This window comes from Corvus brachyrhynchos, unplaced genomic scaffold, assembly GCF_000691975.1.
Source record: "Corvus brachyrhynchos isolate BGI_N302 unplaced genomic scaffold, ASM69197v1 scaffold255, whole genome shotgun sequence".
Lineage (NCBI taxonomy): Eukaryota > Metazoa > Chordata > Aves > Passeriformes > Corvidae > Corvus > Corvus brachyrhynchos.
In genome coordinates this window covers 5,456,440-5,465,680 of record NW_008238358.1, presented here as the reverse complement: position 1 = coordinate 5,465,680, position 9,241 = coordinate 5,456,440, and the positions used below count along the sequence as shown (strand labels likewise).

General features: G+C 40.2%; 1 long non-coding RNA gene across 1 annotated transcript in view; it reads right to left on the bottom strand.

The window, feature by feature from the left end:
• Positions 1-3,171: 3,171 nt before the first annotated feature.
• The window catches only part of LOC108447041, an 8,430-nt gene continuing 2,360 nt past the window's right edge, over positions 3,172-9,241 (bottom strand). Inside the window, exon 3 of the long non-coding RNA XR_001862414.1 lies at positions 3,172-7,993. This is a non-coding gene — a long non-coding RNA (uncharacterized LOC108447041). The remainder of the gene's footprint in view (positions 7,994-9,241) is intronic.

Sequence of the window (9,241 nt, the reverse complement as noted above, 5' to 3'; positions counted from 1 at the left end):
GCATCCGCTGCACAAAGAGAATTGCCAGGCTGGGGGCGCATCACACCTGTTCCCACCTGCTTGGTTAAAAGCAAACACGAACACACAAGGCTTCTCATTTTCTGAGGCATGCTCGGACTCGGACGTAGATTAGACACGTTTGCAGCTAAAAAATGTATGTACAGTTCCTCCCCTTGCTCACAAGTGGCCAGATGTATAAGAGAGGGAGGAATGAAGGTTCTGGCACAGGGAGTAATTCTCTTACAGCACACAGCAGGGCACTGTTTTTAAATCAGCAATAATCTGGAGTAAACACACCAGTCCCACAGTTGATTGGCATTTGGATGAAAGCACAGCAGCAGTCCTGCAGGCACAGTTCAGGAGATGAAAGTATGTATTTAGAGGAAAGGAACACGTATCTCTGTGTTTTCAACCAAAGGTTCCCAGGTTTCATAAGTTACCAAAGCTCCTGGTCAAATAGCAGAAGTGGAAGTTTCTGTTTTAAGTAAGGAGAGGAAAAACTTTAACAGAAGGATTTCAGCAGTTTGCAGTGAGAGCTGGTTTTGAGACAGCACAGAAAGTACTGATGGGCTCTGCAGTCTCTGACAAACAGCACAATGATGTTATCTACGCTAGTTTCAATATCAAAATACCTATGGACAGAGGCTGGGGTTTCAGCCTGGACTTGTACACACAACCTTTACCTTGTTCTCTTCACAAGTGCTCTGACTGCTTCAGCTGCCTTTTGCTCTCATGGCTTGGTAGTGCTCAGCCTTCAGATGCAGGGGCTCTGCTGCTCCACAGGGCATGCAGGGGCTCACCAGTAACTCTGAATTTACTAAAATTTCTGCTAGAAAGGAGAAGGACAGGAATGACTCATTTTCACAGCCCTGTATACACGAATGCTTCCTTCAAGTCATGTAACAAGCAACACCCACTGCCTAAACATCCATCTTTGCATGAATACAAAAACATTTTCAGAATGGAACTGGTTACAGGCCTTATCAGGTACATTGTTCACACAAGCTTGGAGCCAAAAAATACATGCACACAGGCACATGCAAAAGGTAGCCAAAGTGGTCCCCCTTGGGAAGGGCACTGCACAGGGATAAAGCCCTGCCCCAAATGCAGAGAGAGATAACCAGTTCCTGTTTTGGAGAGAGAAAAGATGGACAGCAACCAACAGCCCCTCCATCTGCCTTTAACTTAGAAGTGCTTAGGTAGAGGTATCTCCTGTATTCCAGGGGAAAAAAAAAAACAACCAAAAAAACCCCTAAGAAGAATCCCATTTTGATTGAAAAAAAAAAACAAACCAAAAGAAACCCTAAGAAGAATCCCATTTTGATCTTGAAAATGAGAAATGTATTTATGTAGGCTAAATCTCAGCATTCTTGAAGAAATAACTTTTTTATTTGCAGAAAAAGAAGGAGTGGAAATAACAAAGAGGAAAAATTATGGGAATGAGAAGAGCCTTATTGCACTATCATACAGACAGCTTTCATGATAGATTGCTATTTTACATTTTGAATGTAGCTTTTGCAGAAGTCATCTATCTTAAGCCACAAATATGTTTTAAGATTAAAGAAGATATTATCTGAACTCATGTTGTTGTTTGGTAGACAGACATACTGAACACAAGGTAATGTTAGCAGCAACCACCCAATTTATTTTCTGTGTTTAATCAAAGTATTTTTGTGTCATCCTTTGCTGTTGAAATTTTTAGATACGTTAAGAGCTTGATTGCCAATGATCTATTTCATTAGTTAGCCTAAATAATACATTAAGTGTTGTACAGAGATGTATGTGCCAATATTTGGTTCCCAAATCAGTAATTTGCTGGGACTAATTTACTATGTTCAGTGTAAAACGGAGTCAGACTGGGTGAGAGGGCAGAGGGGAGCAGCCTGTGCATAGGAGGCAGGAAGGTCACTGGACATTATTGAACCATGATCAAAGGAGTTGCATATTTCTGTGTGTGCTGTGTGCAACACATGAGCCTTCCTACAACTGCAGGGAGCAGTCAGAACTGTTTTACAGGGTAGTCCATGGGTTTCTTTTAAATCAACAGCATTTTTTGAGTTAAGTGAAGGAAGAACTATGTTGTGGTTATGCGAAGGTCACAGCATGCTCAGTTCAGTTCCCTCTTCCTGAAGCCAAGCAAGTAATTTGATTTCTTGAAAATCAGAAAAAAACATGTTTTCTTTGGTAAAACATGCGATAGACAGTCCTACTAGCTGATGATTAGATTCACACCTCTGTGTTCTCATTCAAGGCTATTGCCACTGAGATCTGCAAACAAAGGTCTCACAGCCTGCTGAGCCAGCTCCTTTACAGCTCACGACCTTCCCCTGCCCCACTCTCCACCACGGTTTCTCTGTTCCTGTAGCCCAGGCACCAGGACTGCTGGGTCTCCAGGCTACATGAGTGTTGGTGGCCTTCTAAGAAAGTGCTCTGTCTCAGCCAGTCTGTAAAATGAAGGTATCAACAAGCAGTCCCCAGAGATGTCAAAAGATCCACAGCCTGTGTAAGAGTAAATCTGATGTTAAAGTCTTTGCAAGACAGATGAGTTATAGTACAGAGCTTTTTAGCTCAGGGTTTTAAATGACTCTTGTAAGGAGAAGCTGGAAGTGTAGTCTGAATTTGAACCTCCTCTGGACTTTTATCAAAGGTCTTTGATGAGCCTGGTCCAAATTATCTGAAAAGCTTAACACCTATGATCAAGAACAGAGCTCCAAAGTCAAAAGGAGGGTTTAGTCTATTTCATATTCCCTGTCAGCCTTCTGCCTTGTGAGTGGAGACACAACAAACCTAAAAAATCTACACTTAACTACAGTGATTTTCCTTGTCATCTCCCCCAGCAAGTGCCTAGCTTGCCCTGCCAAGAGCCAATGGCCACAGCTCACCCAACAGCCACACACAAGTACAGCATCTCTAACCACTGCTTTTCAGTCATTCTTTATCCTAAAGTAAACTCATTATTTCTCCTTATCTGCAGATGTCCTTCATTGTATGTAGAACCAAAGTCCTCTGAGCATTATTGCTGCGCTGCTGTGCAATGGCAGACAGGAGAGGAGGAGAACAGCTCACCCCAGCTCCTGCCAGGCTCACTGCTACACTCCTGCTAAAGCCAACACGTGCTTTTGTCAAAGAAGTAACTGTGGTTGTCCTCAATGTAACAGTCTGCACCACCAATTAAATAAAAGTAAAATTTATTTGGTATAGGACAGAAAAATAAGGAGAACAAAATCACTTACAAAATACATGTTAAGCAAAAACTTTCACAGAACCAGATTAATATTTTATAAAAAGCTCAAACTTTAAGCATCTGATAGAAATGTTACTTTCTGCTCAGCCTGTTTTATGTTTCCCTCTCTCTTGTGTGGCTTTGGAAGTCCAAATTTAGATGTCTTCCTCTGCACACATTAGTTTACACTAAGGAATATTTATCACAGACACTGTATTTCAAAATGGCAACACACAGAAACGGTTACTCCCTTTTTTAAGATATGTAGTTTCCATTTTTTCTTTTTTAGTCAGCACACCCACCTGCTGCATACTCACTGAGACCATATACACATGCCCTGCTTCTGCCTGAGTTACTCCAATACTCCCCTCTTTGCCAATGCTCCAGTTTACCTTTTAACTGAATGGTCCAAACACATCCATCCTACAGGCTACAAGGTCCCTGTTTTCTTCCAATGTACATGAAGAACCATTCCATGAATTTGCACTTAATGTGCTCCTGGATATCTTAGGTGAGAGATTCTCCTTGTTTTCTGGTGAATACTGTTTGAAAGATTAAAGCTCACACAATCTGTGTTACATGGAGTCAATGTACCGCTGTAACAGGTTGTTTGCACCCAGCTGTGAGACAAAGCTGTTGACACCACTGTGATGTGGAACTACAAACACGCACATTTTATACCATAATTTTTACTCTAGTACTGGTTACAACAAGGTTTTTATTTCCTTGAGCAATCTTCTCTTTTCCAGCATCCTGTGGCCAAGGGGCCCTCTCAAGGTCTCTCAGCATTTGACATTCTGCTTACAATAATCTTGGTTTGATCACTTAACTCCATTCTTTTCTTCCAAGGCAAAAAGTACCCTTTCTATTTCCATACTTCTGCACAGAAAATTGTTTTGTTACAATACATGTGAGGCATGATAGCAGTTTGGCTCCTTTATCCTCTGCTCCAAGACAGATCTGCTTCTACAAGTGTCCTGTAAACAGTTGATGCTGCAAGGAGAAACTACCAGTTTTTAAAATGACAATAAAAGGAACTTCTTTCACAGTTCTGTCTTGCAGAAAAAAAAAATCCTTATGATTCTTTTAGTGTTGGGAAATGCTGGCTTTTAAACAAGAACTTTGCAATGTTATTTATTTCATTTACAGAAATATACACTTCCTGAATCACAAGCTGAGTTTCCTTTAACAACTCTGAACATTCATCACTGTGACCTCTTCACACAACAGCTGGTGCAGAAAGTCATAACAAACATAACATGTGCTTTTCTTCCAAAAATATAGAGCAGAAATTATTTTTACATGGTACAAAATTATTCTCATTTTATTTACGGAGTTGAATTAAACAAAAATGAACATTCGTGGCTGTTGCCATGCAGTCTGAGCCTTAGCAATAACATTAGAAGATGAGGTGAGAAGGTTTGTAATACAATGCCATTGAAACAAACCCAGCAAATCTGATATGCAAGCAGTGAACCAAATTTAGTTCTGTAACCTATGCAACCACACTGAAATCAGCTGGGCTGTGTGGGCAGCAGTGTCAGACACTGGCTTTGGGACAGGTCTAAATTTTCAGAGCAATCCCAGCAATTGCTTGTGAAGCCAACCAGGGCCCACATACACCTCACCAACACACACTGATCCAGTGGTCTCTCCATACACTGAGCTCCACCTGGAGTTAGCAGATCAAGCACATAACAACAGCAGGGCTTGGCTCAAACACTGTAAAATGCTACTGTCGGCACTGTTTATGTTAGGACCTGGAAGAGCAACATCTATTAATTCTTCTATTGAGACACAGAAAAGTTGACTAAAAAAGTCATAAGGCACCATTGATTCAATCTGTTTTGTATTATTCTTTTTTAACACTTCATAGTGAAATAAATATTTTCATACTGATCATATTGTAAATAGCTACTGCTACATGAAGCAATATATTGAATGATAAAAGGCTGCATTGTTCTGGAATATATCTAAGGACTTTTACAGCAAAACATATAAATGGAAACGCTGTTGTTATGTGAACAAAAATGCCTCTTTCTGCAGTGTTAAGATATTTTACATGTACGCCAAACATCTCTAAAAAAAAAAAGAATTGCTAAAACCTAAGCAGCTCAAGATTCTTGGCTTGTTAACTGGGGGCCTTTTACATGGCACATTTTAAAGTGAAACTGAAGCTGGTTTTCCAAGTCTTTGGTAGTGGTCCAGATTTCTGGTCAGAAAACCTTGCTGAAAAGATCAAATACAGGATAATTTCTATGATACAGAGAGTTGGCAGAACACTGGGCAGCATTTTCATTGACTTATCAAAATAAAACAGTCATGTTGGAAGCAGCTAAGTTATAAAAAAGATATAATTTCTGGAGGGCTGGGGGTTTTTTTTGGCTGCATAGCTATTTGGATATTAACAAGGATTTGGCAGGTCAAGGTATTGAAAATACTGTATTCTTGAATTCAAAATATTTTTCCTTAGAAAGTTATTCTGTACTTCGGTTTTAAAATATGAATACAATAATTTATCCTTTAAGTTATTATCCTAAAAATCTTATTTGGACTTCTATTCACAAAATAATATCCAAAAGAGATAGGCACTTTGTTTAAGTGACATCCATAAAATACATATACAAATTCAGCATTGTGCCAGGTTTGATCCCAAGGTGCACCTGTCACATGGAGGTCCCACCAGTATCTGTTTAAGAAACTCTTACAGCCACGATCCTGCAACTGGATGTAGATACATCCCTGCGCCTGCGCATTTAATTGCAGGTTCAAGACCATAAACAGTAACTTAAAATAGGTCATTAGATATAAAACTGTAAAAAACAGGTACATGATCAAATGCTATCACAGCTAACAAGATTTTGTAAACAAACACTGAAAAGACCAAATTAAATTTGATCTGGCCAAATCTGACTCTGGTCTCATCCCCTTCAATGCGATGTCCAGGCTGCCAGGCAGAAAGTGGATCTGCCCCTCCCCACTCACAAACAGAGCAAAAAGCCCTATGCACAGACATTTCAGTAGGGTCCAGACTCTCTGGCTAAATTCCCTAGATTTTCAAGGACTGACCTCATTCTAGCCACAGAGTGTACTTAGGATCATGTCTCCCATGCTAGAGAAACATTTTCTTAACCTACATGACTAGTTTTTATGTTTTATTTTGGGTTTTTTTGAGCAACACCCATGCATGGCTGCTGACACAGGCTTGGCAGGGATCCCAAGGAGCACACTGAAGAAACATACTGCTGATGAGACTGAGGGGTAATTTTTCAGGGCTAAACTTCAGAGGTCCAATTAACAAAGAACTATCATCCACCAATATTTCAAATCCAGAATGATAACCTTCCTTAATTTCCAAAGGCATTTTATACACACTTAGATCCACTTGTAAAATTCACTCATACAATGAGCTCTTTTCTCATACACAAATTCAAAAGCCATTAAACATATTAACCACTTGTCACAATGTTAGAATACTTTACTCTGTCTTCTATTAATGTAAGCCTTGCAGTTCTCTGTAGAGACTCCTTTCAGCAAAGTTTGAAAGGACAGGCTTCATGGCCAACTCAGAAGACCAAATCTTTCCATTTCTCTTGAACTAGTGCAGACACCAAATTTTGGATGCTCCCACTTGAATGCACAAACCTCGGACCCCCTTCAGAACATCAAAGGGCTTTCACTTAGGAACATTTTTCACCTTGGCTGCTCTACCATAATGTAAGTCAAATACAAGCTCTCTGTTACCTAAGTGCCAAGAAGCTTTATAAATCAAACCCCATCATTTAGTTGTACCAAAGAAACAACTGGAAAGCAGTCTGTGGAGCACTGGCATTAGTGATGCTTTACAGGAGGAGCCTGAAACTACAGGCTGCGTTTGCACCCAGACTACTTTCTGAGGACTCTTCACATGCAGTATCAGGCAGAGGGCATTACAGTAATCCAGGGTACAGATGACATGATGTGGGTTGGTCCACGTAAGAGTAGGAAAGAATTAGGTCACAGAACACATAACACTACTAAAAAAATAGGAAAGAGGGGATAAAAAAATATACATATTTTTATGCTGATGAATTCTTCACTTGTGCTTTTCTTTGGAAGATTCTCTGCAGATAAAAACAAGGCCAGAGACACTCCATCCTTGAGGCAGGATGTGCTGTGCATTGCTTAAGATTTGCTTGACTAAGCTTAAGTGAAAAAGTTAAAGATGAACTCTTTGTCACCATGTAGTAGGTCTATGGCTTGCAGAAGCAGATGGGCTGAGTTAGGCATGCAAAGAAGGATCCAGGGGACTCCTGGCTATGCTTTTTACCCAGCAACTGTTTGTTTAAACATCAAATACTTTATCATTAAAATAACACAGCTACTGTACCCAAAGTGAATGAAACAGCTTCGTTCAAGCTCTATCAAATTCAAAGCCAGACCTCCCATGGAGCTCTCCAGGGGACAGGGTTGGATGCGGTAAGCATGACGCACATACGTTGTGTAAGGTCCACAAAATGCCTGCAGTATAAGCGAATAAAACTCATAGCTTTGAGCAACTATAGTCCATAAGCCACACCTATTACTTCTGTAATAGAGACTGAAGTTTGTTCCAGCTGACAAGCCAAAAGTGGAAATCAATCAAGACAGACAACTTTCCAGTCATGTGGACAGGAGAGCTGACCCGAAGGAAACTTGAGAACAGATGTCACCCAAAGATGGGCCAGAACCCATTTCACCTTGGTATCGGTGGGAGCGGGGGGGCACCTCTTTCTTTTCGGACAGACCCACCTAAAAGAGAAAGAAGGTTTTTTTGTGTTACTCTTCCTGGAATGCTCCTTCTTTTGAAGGAGGAGTTTACATCCAAGCAATTAAGTAAAGCAACTGGTGAAGATCTACTAATTTTCATGCCTGGCCATTAAAAAAAACCAACTTTGTAGAGTTTCTGGTTAGTTTATTAAACAACATCAGAACTTCAAACACTGTAAAATAACGTTTTTAACCAATGCTGTCCCTAATGTATGGAAAACACACGTATTTTGGTCCATTGTCCCCTTCTCTAAACAGACTGATAGTTCTTGTTAGCCCTACTAACTTATGTGAACACACAACTTCTCAGTGCTACTCGCAATACATGCAAATCTCAATGAAAAGTGGCAAACTCTAAACACAGTAAAATTTCAAAGCTCTTAATGTTTTTCCCTGTATGAAGATTTTCATAGCAAACTCATAAAAGGAAACACAAAAAAATGCATATGTTACTTTGCCTTCATTTGTGGACCAGTACAAATGGGATGAAAGGTAAAAGGGCAAAGTGAAGGGTCAGAGACTAACAGGAATCTCTGCTTCAAACCAAACCTTCATCATCTGGAAACAGGAGAGAAACATCTGAGTGTACAGATGATTACAGGATAACTATGAGCCACCAATGTCACTGGTTGTGAAAGAAGTCATTGATCCTTGGGTGTATCAGGCAAAATACCACTAATGAAGATAGGAAACATTCATGCTGCTGGAGAAGATGTTTGAAATCTGAACTGGAACAGCATGTAACACCAATTGGAAAAGAAAAAATCAAACTGAAATGTATACCTAAGCAGCTCTGATGATCAGAGACGATGGCTTGGAAGCAGAGTGTAGTACATCCGGACTGAATCAGCCCATCAAAACAAGAACTGAGAGGACTGTTGTCTTAAAAAACATGAGGAGTTTAACACACAAGAAGAGAGGGAAACTAAACTCAAGGATGATGCTGGCATGAAAATAAATGAGTTGTGCATGAATTTAGACGGGAAATGAGGAGAAAGTCCTGAGGGATTTTGTGGTTCTGGCTACCTAGAGCAGAAGGGCTGACTATAATGGCAGAGCTGGTCACTTACAGTACATGTTTCAACTTCGAAACCAAACAATTCCCCACTCAAATACAAGTTTAAGAGGGCTTGTACCTGTGAAACTGCATTTAGCTTTTCCTGTGTGGTGAGGAAGAATGACCAGACTGTTAGTCGGAGAAGTCTGGAAACTTCAGCATCCAGACTCTTT